We start from the raw sequence: 14,889 nt of genomic DNA, 5'->3' as shown, positions 1-14,889 counted from the left end.
TCTTTTACCACTCACAGATCCATTGCAGAACCTTTTCTTCTAATTTTTTGCAGATCTTCTTGTGTGGGTTTGCCGACAAGTGGAGGTGTTAATTCGTCACCATCACAGCTCATCCATCAGGGTAGATGAACAGTGATGATGAGTATGTAGGAGAGTGCTAATGAAAACGAGTCTCCTTCTAAAGTTTAATCTGTTTAATATACGATTAACACATCAGTGTTGTGGCGTTACAAGCAGTGATTTGTAAAACTTCACATGCACTCATCACATGAACTTTCAACAGCTTACAGCTGTCATCCTCAGGCAAAAATTTAATACTATAAATTTCGAACACTTAGCTTTTTAACAGACTATTTAAATTACGTAAAATACATAGATGGAATTTAGAATACATATTAAAAATTGTGATAATTACTATATTTGTAGAAACGTGCTGTGATGACTTAATAACCCTGTAATAGTGGATAGCTAATGGCGCATTTTCTATACCCCATTAGCTATCCACTATCCAATCATGTATCTACAATATGTAAATGACATATTATGCGCATGGGATGCCTCTGCAGAGGAATTAGACAAGTTTGTTCAAATGTTAGCATCTATATATCCTACCATCAGATTCACTGTGGAAGAGGAACAAAATACCAAAATCTCATTTCTAGATCTGGAAATATATAGATCTCCTGAACCACTTTTTTCAGTGCACCACAAAAACAACAGAATACCACATATTATTCTTGCAACTGCCTTCCAACCCTCAAATTTTGTTAATTCTGCTACTACTTCTCTTATTCGAAGAGCATTCCTTCTCCCGTCCACCCAGGGATTAATAGACAAAGAATTGCACCTTATTAACAGGGTAGTGCACAATGCTGGGTATTCTACTTCCAAATTTCATTTTCTCCTTAACTGTGTCAAGAACAAATTATTTCCAAAAACTTTCCTCTGCAACAAAAAAGAATTCAATTTAGTACAACCTCTGATACCATTTTTGGGCCCTATATCCATAAAAATAACATGTATATTCAGAAAACATGGTTTTATTTTGCCCATGGTCCCTCAACTAACATTAAGAAGAGTTTTGTGCAACAATAGAGACACTCTTACATTGAATGAAAAATCGGGAGTTTACGAAATACCATTAAAACATACATTATCAGGGAAAGAAATCATCTATACAGGAGCAACCAGAATGTTATACTCCCGCATCCTTGAACCCCAATAAGATATTAAAAACAACAGAACAACTAATTAGCTAAAAAGGTGCTAAATCACCTTTTTAGCTAATTCTAAAAATTAGTTACCACTCTGGGGCCATACAAAATTACTTAAATGTTGCAACGATTATAGAGAGATTTTTATATGAGAGAGCTTTTACATATCCACTTTAACTCTGTGCAATGCACCAACATTAGAAATCCCACAGCTGTGGATATTGTTATTTAAACAATCTAAGTTATAATTTTCCATTCTCAGTTATACCACAGCCAAATACGGCACCATTATTTGAGTTTTATGTATTTGGGTTATTATGTCATCACAGCACGTTTCTACAAATATAGTAATTATCACAATTTCTAATATGTATTCTAAATTCCATCTATGTATTTTACGTAATTTAAATAGTCTGTTAAAAAGCTGTGTTCGAAATTTATAGTATTCAATTTTCGCCTGAGGATGACAGCTGTAAGCTGTTGAAAGTTCATGTGAGTACATGTGAAGTTTTACAAATCACTGCTTGTAATGCCACAACACCGATGTGTTAATCATATATTACTGTACGTTGGCGTAGAGTGTAATTTTATTTATTTTATTATGGAAACTTGTTTAATACAACATTTAAAAGAAGCTTACAAAATTCTTCTAAATCAATTCAAACTGTCTTTAAGTACAGATGTATAAGACTATCTGTCCCCCAATGTGTCTTTTGACAAGGTATATATGCTCTAGTGCAGTGTAGATCTGGAAGATTGAGCCAAGCTGAAGAGCTGGAAACAATCTTCAGTTTGGTCGGTCGAAAAGATGAGGCAGACACACAGGCACAAAGTTCAGAACACACTGATCTTAAGCAGCTACCTAAGTGAAGTAGACAGAAAAGTCTTATATGAGGACAATTGGCAATTCCATTGTGTATATAGGCTTTTAGTATATTAAAAGAAATCTGATTGGGTTGCGTCTTCTTCCATCACTTCCTAATTGGTCACCCTTCCGCTTTTTGAGTGTAACCAAACTCAGATTAGGGCACAAGAAAGATCAACTATCCGTGTACAACTTAATACCTTACTTCAACTCCATCCAAGAATTGTTTATTGAATTTTATTCCTTTTTCTCATGTTTTAAGCTATTATGTTTTGATACTACGACAATCAAGAATCCTAATGGTGATCAATAGGGAGACTAACACGCCAAGTTAATATATAATAACAAAAACAAATACACTGAGTTCAGCGTTATGTGCGTTTTTTTTATCGCTAGCACTTTCAACGAACTTATTGTCGTCGTCCTCAGGCGAATACAGATATTTACCAAAAATTTGGTAAATACAGTGGAACCTCAGTATACGTCTGCTTTAGAATACGTCAAATTCGGAATACATCCTGTTTGGACAAAACAAATTTTGCTCGGTATACGACTTAATTATACGTGCCATCTATGAACAACTGTCGGTGTACTAGACCAGACTAGACGTTCGCGGTGCCACAGTTTATAACTTTGTTAGATTTCTTCTGATTTTAATTTCTAAGTAAAATTTTATTATTAATCATGAATTGCAATTTGAAGTATTCCTTGCCTTCTTGCAATTAGAAGGCAAATGAAAAGCAACAGAAAACTAAAAAAATGACTAGATTCACAACTGAAAAAAGAGATTGTTGAGAAATATGAAGGTGGCACGTGTGTTCGAGATTTAACTGTTGCATACCGTATTCCGAGAACGACGATATTGACAATCGTGAAAAATAAAGGCATTATTAAATCTGCTAACGTTGCGAAAGGGGTTAAATCAATTTCTAAACAGAGATCGAAGACATTAAATCATGTCGAGAAATTGCTTTTGCTTTGGATAACTGAAAAACAGTGTGCTAGAGACACCGTATCAGAAGCAATTATTTGCGAGAAAGCTACAAAAATACATGCTGATCTCATGGAAAATCAAGCAGGAACTAGCGAGGAAAGCGAGGTGTTTCAAGCCAGCCATTTTTTTTACATGAGAACAAATTAATCATTTTTACATTACTTCTTATGGGAAAGATTGATTCGGTATACGTCCTATTCAGTATAAGTCCAACAATCAGGAACGGATTAAGGTCGTATACCGAGGTTCCACTGTGTCTGTATTCACCTGAGGACGACGACAATAAGTTCGTTGAAAGTGCTAGCGATAAAAAAAAAACGCACATAACGCTGAACTCAGTGTATTTGTTTTTGTTATTATATCCTAATGGTGACATTATGATCCTCTCCTCTCTCTATAAATCTAAAATTTATTAATCTAAAGTTCATTCTATTTTACCTGTTCGTCGTATTTATGACTGTCCATGTGGGGTTCATTCTCCCATGTGAACATCTGTAACTTCTCGTTGTCTGCACTTGTCTCACGCTCACAATTTATATCACTTTATTTTAATTCTTTTGGGTAATATATATATGTATTACCCAAAAGAATTAAAATAAAGTGATATAAATAATATAAAGTGATAAACATTATGATGCTGTTTATTCTACATGCTCTTTCATTATTAATCTGTTACTTTCACATTCTTTTAATTTTTACATGTTTTATGGGTTTGCAACTAGTCTGGAACCTCACACTTGTGCCCTTCTCCTACCAACCTCTGCTCCACTCTTATTCTTGATAGCCTTAAAAGCATCACTTTTTATCCTTCACTCACAAATTCACTTCAAATGAACTTTGAATTTCCACACTGCCACTGTGTATACAAAAGAACTCCAGTATTCTTTTGCATACACAGTTTAAAGATAATGCTATAAGGCCTTTTGGTTATCATTCCAATTGACGTCTAGTTCTGTGATCTGTGTAAAATGGAGAGTTCAGAAGAGAAAATTCAGGAAGAATGTACCCACTCACATATTATTTACTCTATACTACAGTTGTGCCCTACACCATCATAAAAACATTTTTTAAGAATTCACACTAGAAAACTACCACAGCATATACAGAACACTCTTAAGTTTTGCAAGCTGCACATAGGAATTTTTAACAACATCCAGTGTGTATTTAGCAGTTTAAACCAGGGCTGTGGAGTCGTGTAAAAATCTACCAACTCCGACTTTGCCTTACCATCTGACTCCAACTCCAACCAGGGACGAACTGTTACCAAAATAGTCTGGGATGTTATCACGTGACCTTAGAATAAAAGATTCAATAAATAGAGTGTTGATAAGAATATAGCTCAATAGCAGACATGCAGATTGGCAATAATCATTATTGTGTAAAAACATTGTAATTTCTGGAATTAGTATTCTCTGAAGTTAATTTCAGTTAATCAATTTTTTGAATCATCAATACTCTACTATACCAGTTAATTATTTTCTTTGATTTGTATATTTCTATCCACACATTCTGCTTTTTTTAAAATCTAAATTATTGAAAACAAACAATCAGTGACAGAAACTGTTCAGTATTGTCAGTACAGTCTATACAGTGTTTCAAAACAGTTGAACGAACTTTGGGAAATGATTCATCAAAAAAAAGTAAGAAAACATGGCATATAAATGTAAGTCCAAAAATGAGCTGTTTTTGAGCAATCAAACCTCTTATCCTCTTATGACAGTGTTAGGTGCAAGACAGATTTTTATTACATAACTACTATTAACTCTCTTACATAATTCTTGACTAAAATGAGCTGGAGCTCACTTTAACTAACATTTGCAAACTATACTACACTATAGGTTACAAATCCACAGAGATGGATAGGCAGACCAAGTCTGGTGGTGTGGCCTCCATGTTTCCTAGTCTGAATCCTTTAGATTTTTATCTATGAGGCCACCTAAAGACACTAGTGTATGCTGTTCCTATGTTCCTATTGGCAAAGTGCAATGCATTTTTGACACCGGCACCATTTGCAGGAGGCCTGAATCTTTGGAAGATTGCAGCAGTCCACATTCTTATGTCTCTGCACTTGCAGAGATGCACAGACAGTATTTTGAACATATTTTTTTTTATGAAGACAGCTATGTAGCCAAGAGTTATGTCAGAGTTAATAAGAGAATATATAATAAAATTTATCTTACACCTGATCTGTCATAAGAGGTTTGATTCTTTAAAAACCACCCATTTCTAGACATATGTTTATATTTCTTTATTTTCCTGTAAAGAATCATCCCTCAAGTTTGTCCTAATATTTTGGAAATACACCATACAACTCTTCATTTTATCCTAGTTTACTCACTTCTAAAACATAAAATTTTACAAAATGATTTCTGTTTATTGGGTGTATACATATGGCTCCACCCTTTTTTTGGTAAATGTAAGACATTTGTTTGTTTTTAAAATGAAAGAAAAATTTATTAAAAATATTTTCCATCAGAAGTTACAACATTTGTCCATCTGTCAGGCAACAAACGGATTCCACGAAGGAAGAAGTCTGGTTGTTTTGAAGCAATCCAGTTATCAACCCAATTTTGAATAGCCTTATAAGATCTGAACTGCTTTCCTGAAAAGTCGCTCTACATGGATCAAAACAAATAGTAATCTGAAGGAGCGACATCTGGAGAATATGGCGGGTGGGGCAATACATCCCAGCAAAGTTCTTCTAGAGTTTCCTTGACTGATCTTCCAACATGTGGGCGAGAATTGTCATGTTGGAAGACAACCTTGTCATGTCTTTTGGCATATTCTTGATATTTTTGCTTCAATGCTTTGTTCAATTTGATTAACTGTTGTTTGTAATGTTCAGCATCGATTGTCTAACTTGGTTGCAACAGCTCATAGTACATGACACCCTTTTGGTCCCACCAGATACACAACATAATTTTACTTCCATGAGCATTCTGTTTCGACATTGATGGACCTGAGTCACCTGGATGCACCCATGCCTTTGGTCGTTTAGGATTGTCGAAGTGTATCCATTTTTTGTCTCCAGTAACAATTTGGTGCAAAAAAACCTTTTCTTTTTTGTCTTTGGAACAATAATTCACATATGATTTTTCAACGTTCAATGTCTCTTTCTTTCAGTTCATATGGGACCCAATTTCCTTGCTTTTGAATCATTCCCATTGCACGTAGACATTGGGAAATACATGGTTGAGAAACATTTAAAGAGGAAGCCAGTTCCAATTATGTTTGGCAAGGATCGTCGTCAAGTAATGTTTCCAATTCTTCATCTTGGAATTTTTTTAGTGGTTTTCCATGCTCTTTGTCATGTGTATCAAAATCATTATTTTTAAACTGTCAAAACCACTATTTGCATGTTGTATTGGATGGAGCATGTTCACTGTAAACTTCCAACAGCAAATGATATGTTTCTGCTGCAGTTTTCTTTGAAATAAAATAATGAAGCAAGACTTCCTGCAAATGCTGTTTTCCTAGCACAAAACTCTACATTTTTAATCAAATAAAAATAATTATTGTTTACACTTTAAACAGATGTCTCGGATTTATTTTTGAAGAATGCTGTCAAATCTTTCAAATACAAGTGTTGCCAGAATCAGTTGCATGCAAACAGTACTACTAATGGCAAAGTCATATTTATACACCCAATATATCAGTATAAGAATCAAGTTAAAAGGGATATATAGAAGGACGATTATTAGGATTAAGATATTTTATCTCAAACTAATCTAAAATACTAAAATATAAATTATTACATTACTAATCAATACTTTTACAAAAATCAAAAATCTTTCTCAAACTTTAATTCACGAGATTAAAATAATTTAAACAAATTTTCATTTAATAATTAAATTTTCAGAACATTTAATATTAAGGTTATACAATCAATGCTAATAAATATTTTTATAATAAAATGTGAAATTTCTTAAATTTACACAATTTGGCTTTCATGTTAGAAGGAGCAAAAGTTAATACATTGTATATGAAGCATACTTAATACAAATATATAAAAATAAGAAAAAACAAATTATAGGAGAATGTAATCAGAAGTGTTTTCCTCAAAGTATATGATATATTAAAAATTCTTAATCTGACCAAAGGAGAAATAACTTCCTTTGAGTCAATGTTGCAAAAATAAAACTGAAACATATATTACTTTAATTGCATTAGATTGAAAACTTCCTACATAGTCTAAAAAAACCATAAGTTTTATTATTTGAAAACTATTTTATAAATGTTTTAAATAAAAAAAATTATTGTTAACTAGCATTTCACTACAAAAATTAAATGTAATACATACCATCCAAGATTTTATAACCAGCTAATTTTAATTAATAATAGTAATTAATAATCTGTACCAAATTATACATCATAAAAAAATTAAATTATCAAATATACAATCCAGTCATTATTAATTAATTAAATCAAATTTTAAAACAATTCACACATTTTCATTTTTAATGATAAAATCATTTGCACAAACAGAACACAAAATTTCAATATATTCTACTTAACATGATTTTATATATATAGTAAATTAATTTTTTTAAATCTATATTCAAGTCTGTCATATAATTTAGAATTTTTTTTTATATATATATTCAGCATTTTTGTATCCTGTCCAAATAAATTTCAATGTGTCAAATATAGTGCAAAATATGCAGGCATTCCAAGGTTAAAAATTCACACAAACAAACAAACTTGGTAAACATTGAAGATAAAATCTGACAGAAGAAAAAAACTGACATTCATAAAATTTCCTTTCTAAATTTACCTTTATAATTTCTTTAAAACATTAAAAATTATATGATTATTATACTTAATATCCATAAAATTTGTACAAATATATTTAATATAATATTAAATATATTTGTAGGGGTATATGTATACATTCACATATCTTGTCCTTTTAGGTAGGGTGGCCAGACGTCCCCAATTTCCGGGACTGTCCCGTTTTTCCTATTTTTAATATTTGATTGTAGAATCAATCATTGAATGGAGCAATTTTATTTGACACACCAATTTATAGATCAATAAATAAATTTTTAAAAATAACCAAAATTCAATCAGTTTTAGTCACTATTTTCACCGATTCTAAAATGTTTCCCCAGTTGGATCATAAATAGTACAGCCAGCCTATTTTAGGGTACGTTGCCTTTTTAAAAATTTTGTAAATAAAAAATTAACAAACAAATAAATATAATTTTTTAATGTAACAAGATTCATATAATATAATGTATTAAAATACACATCAATTTATTAATAAATTGACTAAATATCTACTTTCATTTTTAATATATCATGATTAGAGTATTTTAAAAGTATCTTGAGTTTTAAATTATTACAAATTGAGGACTAAGTTTGATGCTTTCGCACATTCTTCACAACCACAGGAACACAATTAACACAAAGTCGACCTTTCCTTTGGGGTTCTTCTCTGCTTACAAATATTTATGTTGATCAAAAATCCCTCTGGTGCCGGATTCTTATAACACAAGAGCATCAAGGGAAAAGGACATTTCGTTTGATACTCTTGTGTTAATTATGTCCCTGTGATTGTGAAAGATGTGTAAAGACATCAAATTTTTACTTGTACTGTCTTCAATTAGTAAATTTTAAATATACTTGATCCTGAATTTCTATTTTTTTTTTTATCTAGGGCTGTTATAAAATATGAAAACAACGCTTAATGTAAGAAGTATTCATCAAAGAATTCATACAAACTCATGTTTACCTTGACTTCTGGATAAACTTTTCTGTTGTTCCGCCATCTTCCTGATTTACGTAGAGAATGTTAACCCTAACGTTCAAATAATCAGTTAACACCGGTATGGAAGACATACAGGTTATATAGTCGTTGGTTAGACAAAAAATACAAACGGTATAATCGGTGTAATGGTTTTTATTGAATCTATTCTATAAAATTTTAAATACTTCATGTATTTACTTCCATCGTGAGAACAATAACAACATAACATATAACCATTGTAACTTCTTAACTGAATCTGAGTTCGAGACTTGTCGAATGGTACGCCGCCTAGTGTCTGAATTATTTACTAAAAAAAGAGAACAAGGGAAAAAAATATTATATTTTATTTATAAATTCTTAAAATTATTTGTACGATTAAAAATTATCGCTAAAAATTTCTTTATTTTTTTACTCTTTCTTTGCTGCGAACGCTAACAAGGTCCATTATGGGTTCTGCTAGATCCACATTAGGAACGGCCGGGTTTTTGTTTCTTCTTAACTCTTTCCTCCTTGTAGACTCTAAGAGGGCCTCTGTTAGCAATCTCGTTATGGATTCGACCTGACCCACAACAGGGCGGCCAGATGGTGAGGGACGGGGGTCCAACATATCCGGACGGCACTATCTGAAAAATTTCTGGGGCTTTTTCAACCCGTTCGGATTCGATTTCCGGTTTCCTAGAGCGGTAGGTTGCCGTCTTGACCGCTCGGCTATTTGTACGCCTGAGGGAGGGACCGGGTGGTGAGGGATTGGATTTGACAAGTTCTGGATAGATCATCCTTGAAAATTATTGGGCTTTTTCAACCCGTCCGGATTTGTTCCCGGGTCCCCCAGAGCAGTAGACTAGTACTTTAATCGCTCAGTCATCGGTCCGTCAAATTATCTAGTGTTTGATGGTACGGTACCTACAACTATCAATACTTACACTCAAATACTATTTGTAGAGGCTGTCTTACCAATTTAATTGATAGCAGGCCTATATTTGTGCAACGAGCGAACAGCCTGCTTGTACTATTTTATTCACTATTTTTACTAAGATTATATATAAAATTGAAAAATGAAAACTTTTGTTTTCGTCTAACATTCGCTAAATAAGAAACATTCCTGATAAAAATTTTATTAATTTCCGTAGATAAGAAAAAAGTAAGCATTCTACGAAATAATTTATCTAATCATCTAGAAATGATGAAACTGATAATGATTTAAAATCTTAATTAGTACCCTGCTAAATGCTTGAATTGGGACCAATTTCTCATAAAAGTCCTGCCGAGAGGCGGGACTTTTATGGGAACCCACGACCAACTACCAGTGTTCAGTAAAGGCACTGTTAGATCTAATACAGTAGAAGTTCGTGAATCCGTCAGCTATGTGACCAAATAATGACAGATTATCACTTTTGTATTTTTGCAAGATTCGATAAGTTATATGCGATCGCATCGTTGCAGACATTTCTGTACATTTTGTACTAGTCTGAAGACGATATATTTAATAACTATACTATGTTATGATTGATAGAAAAACCTGCCGAAAACAATTAACGAACATTTATATTGCAGGCCAAATAACGTATATCACACTTCCTTTAAAAGTTTATATTTCAATTACCACTAGGGGCGCATTCTCGATTTTTTCGAAAGATCATAATAAATAAATAAATAAAGCTAAAAAATTAAAAATACGTATACATATATAAACTTTAAGTAAATAAATAAATATATATATATATATAAACTAGTAAAGCAAATATTTATTGTAGAGTTTCGATTTAAACATTATCAATAAATTAAAAAAAACGGATACAGTGAAAGAATGCGTAATAATTTAAAAAATTATTATATTCATATTTGATTTATGTAGTGTAATATTTTTATTTATGTACAAATTGCAATTATTTTTATAAACATTTTTAAAAATAAATTGATATCTATTCATACTCGTTGTAGGAAAGTAACACTATCGATTGTTTATTATAATGTGCGAAAGAAAATAAATTTTTGTGTTGAGCTTACCTTTCTCGTTTATAAAATTAAACTTGCGTATTTTAAGTTTGAAAAAAACCTATTAAAAAGTGAGTTAATTCTTCGTTTTTTCTTCAGAATTTATAAACTTTATTGTTTTATATTTAGTAAATGATTTCAAATTGCAAAAAAATTATTGTAAAATCTTTCAATCAAGATTGTAATTTTGTTAATAATTTAAGGATTTAAATAATTAATCAAATTAAAACTGTTACATATCTTATTATGAACTTATTGATTATGTTATCATTCCAAGATATGTAAGGCTATTCCATTTTTACACGTGTTTATTCAAAAATATGTCAATTACACATTTATATATATTATAATTTAACAATGTTAAATTGTATATAAAGTATATAAATTTACAATTACAACCACATCTATAATACACAATTTTAGATTGAGATATTCACGAGGATACCTCAGTCTAAAATTGTATATTATAGATTTTCTACAAGACTTTAAAGTTTTAGTCCTTTGTCTTGGTCGGTGGAACAAATTATTTTTTAAGTTCCGGTCCCGTGATCCACCCGGTTTCCTAAGAAATTTAGAGATTCCCGTGCCCCGCGCTATGGAAGCCGCTATCTCGTGTTGCTGTGTAGCGGGGCAATTCGATAGTTTATTTTACTGCCTTGCAGATGTAAATTGCAAACGTGATGTCTACTTTGAAATTTAAAAGAACTGCGGAAGGTAAAATTAATATTTAGTGATGTACATACTGAGAATTACATAAGTATATCTCCAAAATATATATTTGAGATCTAGTTCCATTTTGTGTTATATGTGTGGGGAAATATTGTTTATGATTGGAGCATTATTTTCACAAATGTAGTGGTTTCATTTACAATACATCCAATGATTAAAAACAGCTAATAATGCCTAATATAGTGTAAAGAAATTTAATTGCCCGATGGTGCCTGTTCGACGTGGGCAAAAACATTAGCACTTATTAATATCCAGCAGAGTAAAAACTATGCTGGATATTAATAAGTGCTAATGTTTTTTAGAGGTTTTAATTTGAGTGTATCCAGTTTTTGAGTTGTAGTATTCTAAGAAATTTAATTATAAAAAAATATTTTGATATATTGAATAAAGATATATTTTGCTGTAGTTAATGCCGTAGTAAATTCTTAGACATTAACTATTAGTTGTCCATAAAGATTTGTATTTTAAACTGCAATATTTTGTTGAGATAATTAATATTAGTTAGATTAAATTAATCACCTTGTAAATAATTACCATTAAACTCTTGTTAACATTTAAAATGTCTTCAAGCTGGTATCATGGTGTAGCTTCAAAATAAATAGTGTTTTTTATTTTAATGTGTGCATCAGAATAAAATGGAAACAGTCACTGAGCATTATGTAAGCATTTGCATTGTTTTTTAGTCTGTAGTTAATTAAAGTAATAAAGCAAATTACTTAAAAAATTTTTCTTTATAAAAAAAACTATAAAATTCTTGCTAATAGAAATCAGTTTTCTGGTATGAGATAAACAGATGAAAACAAACACTCAGGGTAGAAATTTTGTGTATTTTTCTTCTTTAAACATTTTTGACACTAAAAAATGTCTTCTTTGGGATGGTTTTCTAAATAGAACACAAGATGAAACTGATTTCTGTTTCTGAGATCTTTAAATGTGGTGTATGACATTTTATTAATTCAGTATGTTAAAATTTGATTTCAAACTCTAAGTGCATCTTAGAAATAAGGAAATATAGTAAGAAAATATTCATACCATTAGTGAAAGGAGTCTATTACGTGACTTTTATGTCAACAATCCATTGTTTCTACTTGAGGATGCTTTCAATATGCTTGATTGCTTCATAAATATCTTGTTTCGTGTGAGGTATGGTTGCTTATTGCTTTAGCATGTGTGATGTGAGCTTTTTGAAAATTTAAAAAGAGCATGCTATCTATATGATTTAATTTGCCAGTTTGCATTTAAGAATAAATTTAGTTTTTAGTCACAAGTTATTGTTACATTTCTTATATTTTAATATCTTGGCTTCAGAGAGTCTTAATGTATCAAGTAACTTAATATGTTACTTTCAATTGTAGATAATTAAATGTTCATTTTTATTTCAGTAGTTTATCTTAACTTAGCCTTAATGTTGTTCCTTGAAAATATAACAGAAAGCACACAAAATTAGATGTGAATTTAATAAACTCTCCAGAACCATAGATTTTTAGATAGTGAAACATTTTCTCAAAATTGCTTTGAGTTCATCTTGGAAAATATCTATAATATAGTGATAGACAGCAGGCTAATAATTTGTTACAAAAACTTTTATCATATAAGCGTTAAATTAAATACGTATGTCAAAAAAAAAAAAAAAAAAGGATCTTATATCTTCTAATGACCTGAAGAAGACGAAAGTGTGTATCGTCGAAAGCGCTCGTCAATTTAGTGACATACGTATTTAATTTAATGCTTTGAGTTACAAATAGACAAAATATGGTAGTCATACTCAGATAAAAATAAAATTTGACTTAGTTGTTTGACTTAAGCTTGGTTTATTGAGCATCAACTGTAATAACAATTCACTACAAATATAGACAAGCATGAATTATACTAGCAATCAAATGATAAAGCTTAATTAGTGTGATATTTAATCTTGTCCTATCATATGATTATCACTAGAGATATTAATGAAAATCAATGATGTAATATCTATTTAAATACAGTGGGTGATTGGTTAACGAACAGTTTGGTTAATGAACAAATCGGATAACGAACACTTTCGCGAAAGATTTTTATGATCAGATAACGAACACTTTACTGAACAAACATAAAATGAAGCGACGGAAAATAATGAATACCGATTGATTTTCCCTTGTCTTCGGGTAACAATTCGAAACCTTTCGGAGCGCGGAAGATGTTAACATTGATGCTCAACCAGATACTGATCGGATAGTATTAATATTCCTCCGAATTTTGAAACTCTCCCTTGTAATTCCAGCTTTTTGTTTACCTTTCTGACAAATAATTTTTTATAGTATTCGCGAGACTCAAAACTTAACAAGTGTCAGACAGACACTTGTTAAGTTTTGTGTCTGGGTTTATTTACTAAAGGTGAAAGTTTAACTGCCCCTTCAGATATTCGTTAACATTTTAGTACCAAATTTCGAATTTCATCTGAGCCTTGCATTTAAATAATTTTTTGTGGGCTAGTTGATTTCTGTTCTCTGAATTTTTGTAAGTGCTTTTCTGAACTTTTTATTTAAAAAAGAAACTGATAATATTATGGAGCCTAAAAAGAGAAATGTCAAGAACTGTGCTCACCGTAGAAACCAAGTAAGAGATAATAGCCAAGGTAGAATGTGGGCACAAGCTGTCTGATGTTGCTAAGCAGTATGGCTTAAACAAGTCTATAATAGGCACAATCTTAGCTATGAAAGATATATCAAGAAGTCTCAAGCTGCTAATGGAGTAATGAAAATCACATCTGAGAAATAAAGAGCATTTTAGAGCTCATAATGGAACCTGAAACTAATCTGATGACAGAAGAACTCCAAGCACTCTCAAATGAAGAAAAACAAAAAACTCAGTGAGTTTCCTTTTGAAAAAGAGGAATACGAAAGAGGACCAATGTCAACATCTGCTACTAAAGATTTTTTGAAGTGGGAGGATGTTAGAACAACGATCATCCAAGTGGCATCCAAACCAAAATAAAGTTAATGGGGTTGGGATCTATACAATTACAATACTATTAATTACTTCAGAAAAATCCTAAAGAAAAGAGAAAAGCAATCGACATTGGACAGATTCTTTAACCCCCACAAACAGAAAAAACATGACTAATAAAAATGCAAGACTGCACATATATNAAAGAAAAGAGAAAAGCAATCGACATTGGACAGATTCTTTAACCCCCACAAACAGAAAAAACATGACTAATAAAAATGCAAGACTGCACATATATGTATTTTTACTATTACATATAAATAAACATAGTAAAGTATATATTTATTTTTTGAAGTCTTGGAACGGATTATGTTCATTAACCGATCACCTACTGTAATTTACTATGCAATATACATAAAGC

General features: G+C 31.2%; 1 protein-coding gene and 1 long non-coding RNA gene across 6 annotated transcripts in view; one reads left to right on the top strand and one right to left on the bottom strand.

Annotated features, from left to right (window-relative positions):
• Nucleotides 1-7,373: 7,373 nt before the first annotated feature.
• LOC111642589 lies at nucleotides 7,374-10,844 on the bottom strand. 3 transcript variants are annotated; one of them, XR_002759576.1, is made up of 3 exons: nucleotides 10,830-10,844; nucleotides 8,808-9,129; nucleotides 7,374-7,394 (listed from the first exon to the last, which is right to left on the bottom strand). It is a non-coding gene; the product is annotated as an uncharacterized LOC111642589 (long non-coding RNA). The 3 variants fall into 3 exon arrangements; XR_002759574.1 differs by lacking the exon at nucleotides 10,830-10,844 and adding an exon at nucleotides 9,235-9,297; XR_002759575.1 differs by lacking the exons at nucleotides 7,374-7,394; nucleotides 10,830-10,844 and adding exons at nucleotides 7,643-7,797; nucleotides 9,235-9,297.
• The window catches only part of LOC111642587, a 25,595-nt gene continuing 21,438 nt past the window's right edge, over nucleotides 10,733-14,889 (top strand). For 2 of the 3 annotated variants that reach the window (XM_023388947.1, XM_023388946.1), the window contains exon 1: nucleotides 10,733-10,888. The gene's annotated coding sequence lies outside the window, so the exon portion shown is untranslated. The remainder of the gene's footprint in view (nucleotides 10,889-14,889) is intronic. The other variant, XM_023388944.1, reaches the window with a different exon arrangement.

Source organism: Centruroides sculpturatus, unplaced genomic scaffold (assembly GCF_000671375.1).
Source record: "Centruroides sculpturatus isolate CEXI.00-Female unplaced genomic scaffold, Cexi_2.0 scaffold1241, whole genome shotgun sequence".
Taxonomy (NCBI): domain Eukaryota; kingdom Metazoa; phylum Arthropoda; class Arachnida; order Scorpiones; family Buthidae; genus Centruroides; species Centruroides sculpturatus.
The sequence above is the reverse complement of the archived record's forward strand: the minus strand, read 5'-3'. Positions and strand labels throughout refer to the sequence as shown.